General features: G+C 38.5%; 1 pseudogene; it reads left to right on the top strand.

The window, feature by feature from the left end:
• Nucleotides 1-1,043: 1,043 nt before the first annotated feature.
• Nucleotides 1,044-8,642, top strand: part of LOC102866387 — an 8,513-nt pseudogene continuing 914 nt past the window's right edge.

The following is an 8,642-nucleotide window of genomic DNA, read 5'->3' as shown; positions in this document are numbered from 1 at the left end:
CAAAATAAAATAATAAAAGTTTGAAGAAGCACATGCTAGGAGCTGTGGTCTATTGGAAATGCTGGATGGGAGGAATGGATCAAAAATCTTTTGAAATTTCCCAAATCTTATTCTGGAATACTGAATTTCTAGAAGGACATTCATGGTAAATTTAGGAAACACAAGCTAAAGAAGTTATGAAGTATGGCATAACCTCCAGGTGCCAAAATAAAACCAGAAAAAGTACAACTTCTTGGCACAACTGCAGTTAGCTAGACGTAACACTAGACTTGGTTGGCAAGATGCTTGCATATTTGCTGTGGGTAACTTAGGTTTAAGCACTCTGATTTCTTGGTTTTGTAATTTTTACTTATTCTCTTATCAATACATGCAGACACACAGAAAGATCTGGTGGCTTCGTGTTAGTGAGTTGTGCTGATAATACAGTGCTTCCAATCCACATGATTCAAATGCACCAGTTGCTTTGTAGGAGAAAGAAAAGCCTGCTCCTCTCTGTGATTTACTGCCTCTAAAACCCCCCTGGACCTTCAGATGTTTCTGATTTAATAATAAATAACAGCAACACAACAACTTACACAAACATAAAAAGACTGCCTTTCAAAATTTACTTTATCATTTTGCTATCTGTATATTTATTAGATCATTAACTTTGGCCACTGTATAGTCTAATAATTAGTTAAACAGTCACTGCAGTGGTATGCCTGATCCAGTCTATGGACTTCGTAATTACTTGCTACGCATCAGAGAGCCGGACAATGACTAAAGATGATAAAAGAAAAATTGTTACCTTTGGGTTGTGATAGTGGAGAAGAGTATTGAATATACCATGGACTGCCAAGAGAACAAACAGGTTGGTCCTGGAGAAGATGAAATCAAGTTGCTCCTTGGAGGCAAAGATACTAACATTTCACCTGACATACCTTGGGCATGTGACCAGAAGCGGCTAGTCCTTGGAAAAAGACATTATTATGCTTGGAAAGATGAAGGGAGAATGCAGGAGAGGAAGACCCTGGATAAGATGGATTAACATAGTTACGGGGGTAATGAGGATCGGTATATTGGGGTCTGTGAGACAGGCCGAGGCTAGGGAAAGGTTCAGTGCTATTGTACATAGGGTTGCTATGAGTCACAGGTAACTTGACAGCATGTAATAACATCTCTTTAACTATGCTACAACAAAGATAGAGACTTGAAGAACAAAAACAAATACTCTGTCATGAAACAGAATTTAATTCTAAATAAAAACAGAATCATTAAGTATTTCTAATTTAAACTGTCAATTAGATTGCTGTCAAGTTGAGCACAACTCATAGTGACTCTATGAACAAAAGAACTGAAACCTTTCTATAACTATCATCATTTACCAAAGATCAGAGTTTCCAGAGGCATGTTGTTTAGGAAGTAGATGCCACTTCTACTCTGAAAAATTTAACAGCAAATGAAACAAATATATAATGAAATCTTGAAAAGCATTAAATCCTGAAGATGATGAAATCAGCAACTTAGAAGATTTCCTGGAGAAAATATCCCACACCTTTATGAAGAACTTCAATTGTTATACAAAAGGAAAAATAATATGTAAGAGATCAACAAAATATCTCAGATCATATATGTTGTTCTAAGAATTGTGGATAGAAATATAGCAGACAGGGAAATCAATACTTGAAACAAATAAATACTTGAAATAAATATATAAATATAGCTGAAGAATGCTTGAATTACCAGACCTAAAAAGAGCATTTCACACTATGCCAGAGCACTAACTTTAACATTATCCATTGTAATTTTTTAATTTTTTGTGAAAATATTGTATATTAATCAAGTTATAGAAAGAAAAACTACTAAGAATAAACAGAACAACATCTATTTCAGAAATGGATCCTTATTTCTAGAAAAATGCAATAAAAACAATTATATTTGGATAAAGAGAAAAAAGTACATTGGACTTTTTAACAGAGCAATGAATTGAGGTCATATTGTACAGAACAATTATTTGAAATAAATGCCATCAAAAAAGAATAAAATATTGGTGGATAGAAAGTTCATAGGGTCAATATTGCATTGTTCAGATTAGGAGAGACACACACAAATTTGTTCTTGTTATTCAACAAACTTAATTAATTGCCATGGAATCACAACCAACTCATAGCTCACCCTCCAGTAGTTTTACTTATAGTTTATAAATTGCACAGGATTAGATGGCCCATTTTTCTCCCACAGAAACATTGGTGCATTTAAACCTCCAGTGAATTGTAAGCTTTGCGTTAGCAACTCAACCCCATAGGAACTAAGTCACCAGAGCTCCCAGTGAAGTCAGCTCTATTTCATAGTGCTAACCCAGTAGAACAAAACCCTGCTTGATCCTGCATGTTTCGGTGCCACAATTGTATCAATCTATCCTGTTAAGAATGTTGTTTATTGCTGACCTTCTATTTTAACAAGCATGATATCCTTCTTTGTTGTTATTGTTGTTGTTGATTGTCTTTGAGTTAAGCAAGACTCATAGTGACTCTAAGAACAAAAGACATTTATCAAAGTTCATAGAGTTTCCAGAGGCATGTTGTTTAGAAAGTGGATGCCACTTCTGCTTCTAAATCCTTCTTTAGGGAACAGCATCTTCTGATAACATGTTGGCTTGTGGATTCATGAGTGGCTGAAATAATAATAACGCTGGAGAAAGTAGCTTAAAATGTTTAAGAAGGTTCATAAAACCAAGGCCTAAATGTATATTAAAATGTTGATCTGAAGTATAAGAAGAGGAGGATACAAAGGGAAACTTTGTATTAATTAACCACATGAGAAAAGGGAACACTTTCTAGGATACAGGGAGGGCAGGAATACCTTGTAAAGCCATTTCCCTGTGACTTCTATTTCAATGACTAGTTAAGTTATTTCTGGCTCAAGGTGTAACAAGAACAGGAGATCTAGAAAGACGAGCTGATCTGGCAAAGGTAAGTACAGAAGATGAATGTCTGGGGAGAAGAAATCTACAAATGTTTATGAACAATAATCATGTATCCTGAAGACCCTACTATTAATGACTTTAGAAAGGTTCAATGTTGGTTGAAACAATGGTAAATTTAGGGAGAACCTTGACCTACCAGAATGCTAGCTGTGGGTATTATATGAAAGAGTATATTTCATTTATAATACTAACTGTTGTCATTTAGGCTTCTCAAAAACTAGCCCTTAATTAGCCTTGATTAAAGGTTTTATTATAACTGAATTATTCCAATTTTCATATCTAAACATTTTCTAATTTTATGTGAATTTATTCACAGTTCTTCTGAGCTGAATTTTAATTGTGTTTAGTGGTTTGGTTCCAAGTTCATATATTTGGCATCAATCATTTATTTATTTATTTTACATTCTTATTGTGTTAAAGACACTGTGAAGGATAAGAGAGATTTTCTTCCTTAAAAGAGAGGATTATGGAGTACTTAAACACTTTATAGAAGTGTTTTATAACAGATTTACTCATTACAATACACAGGCTTTATTTCTTGAGTGCAGTTTCCACGGGTGTTAAATGTGAACTCAAAATGAAATCTTTAATAAATTTCCCCATTTGTTATGATGTTATTAATTGATCCAGTGTGAGGACTTTTGTGTTCCTTAGACTGTTTGCTCAATCAACATCTAGACAAAATGTTGGCAATTCAAATCCACTTAGGGGAACCTTGAAAGGCAAGCCTGGCAATCTGATACTGAAAGGTCACACCCATTCAAAAGTCTTCAGAAAAGTTTGACTCTACACAGAAAGAGTTGCCATGTGTTGAAACCAACTCAGTAGCAAAGTAATAACCACAACCATTAATCCCATTTTACAAATGAGTGGGTGAAACTCTGGGAGGTTAATTAATCTGGCAAATAGAACATAGGAAATGGGATATAGCTAAGATTTCAACGCAGAACACTGCCCACTAATCTAATTCCCTAGAAAAGAGATCTCCAAAGAATGGTGCAATTGGAAGAGGCTAGAAATAGTACCCCCATTCATGTTCATTTAATCTTTTCTTTTTTAAAATGTATTGTTGTTGTTTTTGTTGATTGCAGTCAAATTGAGCATGACTCATAGCGACCCTATGAATAAAAGGCCTGAAGCCTTTCTGTAACTCTCATTGTTTCTCAAAGTTCATAGTTTCCAGAGGCATGTTGTTTAGGAAGTGAATGCCACTCCTTCTTCCAAAACTGTCTTCAACAGGGAGTTCCACCAAACACTGTCCACCATTATGGCATTCAACACCCCAAAGTCACAAAGGTTCAGCATCACAGCAACCCCAGGTTACCTCAGTATAGCATATTGACAGGAGAGTGTTGTACCACTTAAAAGACTGTTTCTCCAAAATACAATAGCAACCTAATTTTGAATACAAAGGCCCTCTACAAGTCTTGTTGACTCTAAACAAGAGGTGTAATAAAAAACAGCCAATATAATATGTTGTGTTAATTGTTGTTATGTGCTATCAAGTAGCCTGTGACTCATAGCAACCCTATGTACAGCAGCTCTGAAGCTTGCCTTATCCTGAGCCAGTCTCACTAATTCCAACACCAAGCCCTATTGCCCCAGATATTGTAACAGTTCATCTAATCGGGGTCTTCCTCTCCCGCTCTGTACCTCCTCGAACATGATGTCCTTCTCCAAGGACCAGTCTCTCCTGGCTACATGCCCAAAGTATGTGAGAGCGAGTATAGAAATACATGTATTTTATGTTAGAATATTATAAAGAAGCTGGTGGAGTGATTGATAAGTACTTGACTGTTCACCAAACCACTGGCAGTTCACCCACAAACTACTCTGTGGAAGAAAGTTGTAGTAGTCTGATCCTATAAAAGTTTTAGTCTTGAGAACCCTGTTGTTAGGTGCCATCCAGTCAAGTACCACTCATAGCGACCCTATGAACAACATATCTGTACCCTGGCCTATCCTGTGCCATCTTCACCATCTCTGATACACTTGAGCCCATTGCTGCAGTCATCATGTAAATTTATCTCGTTCGGGGTTTTCCATTCTTTCATTGATCCTCCACTTTTCCAAACATGATATCCCTTCCCAAGAAATAGCCTCATTTCTATTCTGATTTATTGGGTTGTTGTTAGTAAAAATAAACTCCAAAATAATGATAGTAGTAATAACATTATGTTATAGCAAGTGTATGTAAATAAGGAATACACAAATGTGTGTAAATGAAAACTACAAATGTTATGTGCCATCGGGTTACCTTCAAATCATAGCAACCCTATGTACAACGGTTATGAAGCCTGCCTTATCCTGAGCCAGTTTCACTGACTCTGACACCTCTGTCAGACAAGCATTATACCAAGAGGAGCAGATGAAAGATACTTCCCCTTACAGAAGTAATCAACACATTCAGTGTCCCCCCTGCACCCGGCATGTGTGTCTTGTCCCTTTCCTTTCGCTGCTACATCAGCACCCTTTGCACTGCCACCCACCCTATACAGCACCTCCCTCCCCCTAGCCATCTTTGATATGATGGCTTAGGCTACAAGTCACTTCTGTGATGCTGCGCCTGACACTGCTGCTAGTCTCTCACGCTAATGCCTGTCTCTCATTTAGGAGGATGTAAGTCCAAATCCCATGTACCAGCTTCAGGAAAAGATTTTGTTTGAGGCAGTATCTTGCCCCTGACCTTCTGCTCCATGACTGTCATTTTGTGACTTAGTGTCGCGGCTCTTCCTTTCGTACCACAATGTCATCACGATGCAATAATTAACACAATGCAATAGGTCTCCTCTAGATCTGGTATGCTGGTGCTGCTTATTTGTACGTCTGGGACTGAATGTCTTGCCTTGGATGCCTGATTGTTAATGAAGCCGGTGGAATTCTGGGAGAATGGGTGTTACCTGGTTAGGAAGATTAGAAGATGGTCTCAGATCCTGCCATGTCCAAAGCTCTGGGGTTCCTGACACTGAGTTAGAGGGGGGGGGGTTGAACTCTATCTGTGTGCAGAGTTCTGAGGTTTCCAGTGCAGACCTGAGACTAGAGCTCTGGCAGCCTACTGACAAGAATCTGGGCTGCAATCATGAAGGCATCTGGTTCAAGGCCACCAGCTACTTTCTAGGAAATGGATGGACAATCTCCTCTTGTAGGATTAACTGCCTCTGAAAACCCAATGGAGAATCAGCTAAGGGTGAGTCCCAACTCAATGGTACACAACAACAACAATGTTGTTTCTGTTGTTGTTATGTGCCATCGAGTCACCTGCAATCCATAGCAACCCTATGTACAATAGCCCAAAACTTTGCCCTATCCTGTGCCAATCTCACCATCCCCATTACCCCAGTTACCGAATCGCTCTATCTCATTGAGAGTCTTCCTCTCCTGAGCTGTCCCTCCACCCTCCCAAGCATGATGTCCCTCTCCAAGGACTGGTCACTCCTTACAACATGTCCAAAGTATGTCAGATGATGCTTCAGAATACTTGCCTCCAAGGAGCAGCTGGCTTCACCCTCTCCAGGACAAACCTGTTAGTTTTCCTAGCAGTCCATGGTATATTCTACACTCTTCTCCAACACCATAGCTCAAAGGCATCAATTCTCCTTCTGTCATCCCTAGTTATTGTCCAGCTCTCTGATGCATAGCAAGTGATTGCAAAGACCATGGCATGTATCAGGTGCACCTTAGTCTCCAGACTGACATCTTTGCACTTCAGCACATTAGAGAGGTCTCTAACTGCAGATTTTCCCATCTCAATACGTCTTTTAATTTCCTGGCTGCTGGTGCCAAGAGTGTTGACTGTGGATCCAGGCAAACCAAAACTGTCAACAATCTCAATCTCTTCACCATCCATTATGACACTGTCAATCGGCACAGTGGTGAGAATCTTTGTTTTCTTGATATTGAGTCTCAATCCATACTGAAGACTGCAGTCCCTGACCTTCCACAGCAAGTGCTTCAGGTCCTCCTCAGTTTCAGTGAGCAGGGTTGTGTCATCTGCATAATGCAGATTGTTGATTCTTGTTCCTCCAATCCTGATGCCACATATCTCCTCATAGAGCCCAGTCTCCTGGATAACCTGTTCTGCATAATGACTGAAAAGATATGGAGACAGGATACAGCCCTGGCATACACCCTTCCCAATTTTGAACCATGCAGTGTTTTCTTGATCTGTTCTGACAACTGCTTCCTGGTCTAAATGAGATTAACTGCCTCTGAAAACTCGCTTGAGGATCAACTATGGGTCTGTTCTCACTCATGTTCTACTGGCATAGAATAATAGATTTTCTCATCGCAAAAATGTCTTTTAATTTCCTGGCTGCTGTGGAGCCAAGCAAACCAAAACCGTGAACAATCTCAATCTCTTCATCATCCATTATGATGGTTAAGGTAAAAGAATTTTTATTCATATGTTTATAAGTTTAAAGTAGTTGCAGACTTCATTTTCCATAAATCCTATTTGTAATATATAAATAATGTGATCTTGGAAAATAAATAAGCAGACAACAAACTCCAAGTAATTTCACCAAAAAATTATCAAATTATATGTATTATTTATTTTATTTTCCTCGTTCAGGAGTTTGTGTGTATCATATCATTTACAGGTAGCTCTGCTGTGGGTATGGAGAATAGAAACTTACCAGCAGTGACAGAATTTGTCTTCACTGCATTCCCCAAGCTTCAAGATGGTTGTTCGTGTTATTATTGTGTGTCATTTTGTCACCTGAGCCTAACCTGAACCCATCTCACTGACTCTGACATACTTATGCCCATTATTGTAGTTACTGTGCCAATCCTTCTCATCTGAAGTATTCCTTTCCTGTGCTGACCTTTACAAACACGATGTCCTTCTCTAAAGACTGGTCCCTCCTGCCCACACACCTAAAGCATGTAAGATGGAGCTTCATAATTCTTGCCTCCAAGGAGAAACATGGTTTAATCCTCTCCAAGACAGAGCTACTTGTTTTCTTGACAGTCCATAGTATAGACTCTTCCTCAACACCACAACTCAAAGACATCAGTTCTTCTTTTATTATCCTAAGTCATTGCCCAGCTCATTCATGCATAGCAAGTAATTATGAGGACTATGGCTTGGATCAGGCAAAACTTAGTCCCTAGACTAGCATCATTACTCTTTAGCACTTTGGTCAAGATGGCAGCCTCCTTTATTTCTTTACTTTGTATCTATGCTTTTATTGTCATTGAGAATCTATTGATCTTTTTTTGTTGTAAGGCTGGCAAGTAATTTCTATAATCCCGTGTATAAATTTTATCAATATCTTTTCCTTTCTAGAAATCTGGTACACTGCAGCCACCATTACCATTATATTTTGCAATCTCACCAAAGTACGAAAGACCGTTTCCATTAATGGCTGCCTCTTGCACATGTATTTCTTCTATTCTCTTGGAATTCAGACCACCGTGCTATTGATAGATATCTTGCCATCTGCAATTCTCTTTGCTTTCAAATGACCACGACCTCCCCCCACACCCCACCCCCAGCTATGTGCTCGGGTCTTAGCAGGCTCCTGTATTTTTGGTTTCCTCATCCTCCTTCATGAGATTGTGATTATTTTCACCCTACCCTTTTTTTAAAAAAAATTTAAATTTAGGTTGTTTATTTTTCATTTCAATGAACATCTACAGAGATTTTGGGATTCCATTCATTCATTGTTGCACCCTT

Source organism: Elephantulus edwardii, unplaced genomic scaffold (genome assembly GCF_000299155.1).
Source record: "Elephantulus edwardii isolate Elephantulus edwardi_28Jun2011 unplaced genomic scaffold, EleEdw1.0 scaffold00168, whole genome shotgun sequence".
In the NCBI taxonomy this organism is placed as follows: Eukaryota; Metazoa; Chordata; class Mammalia; order Macroscelidea; family Macroscelididae; genus Elephantulus; species Elephantulus edwardii.
Note: the sequence above shows the minus strand (reverse complement) of the source record. Positions and strands in the feature narration are given on the sequence as shown.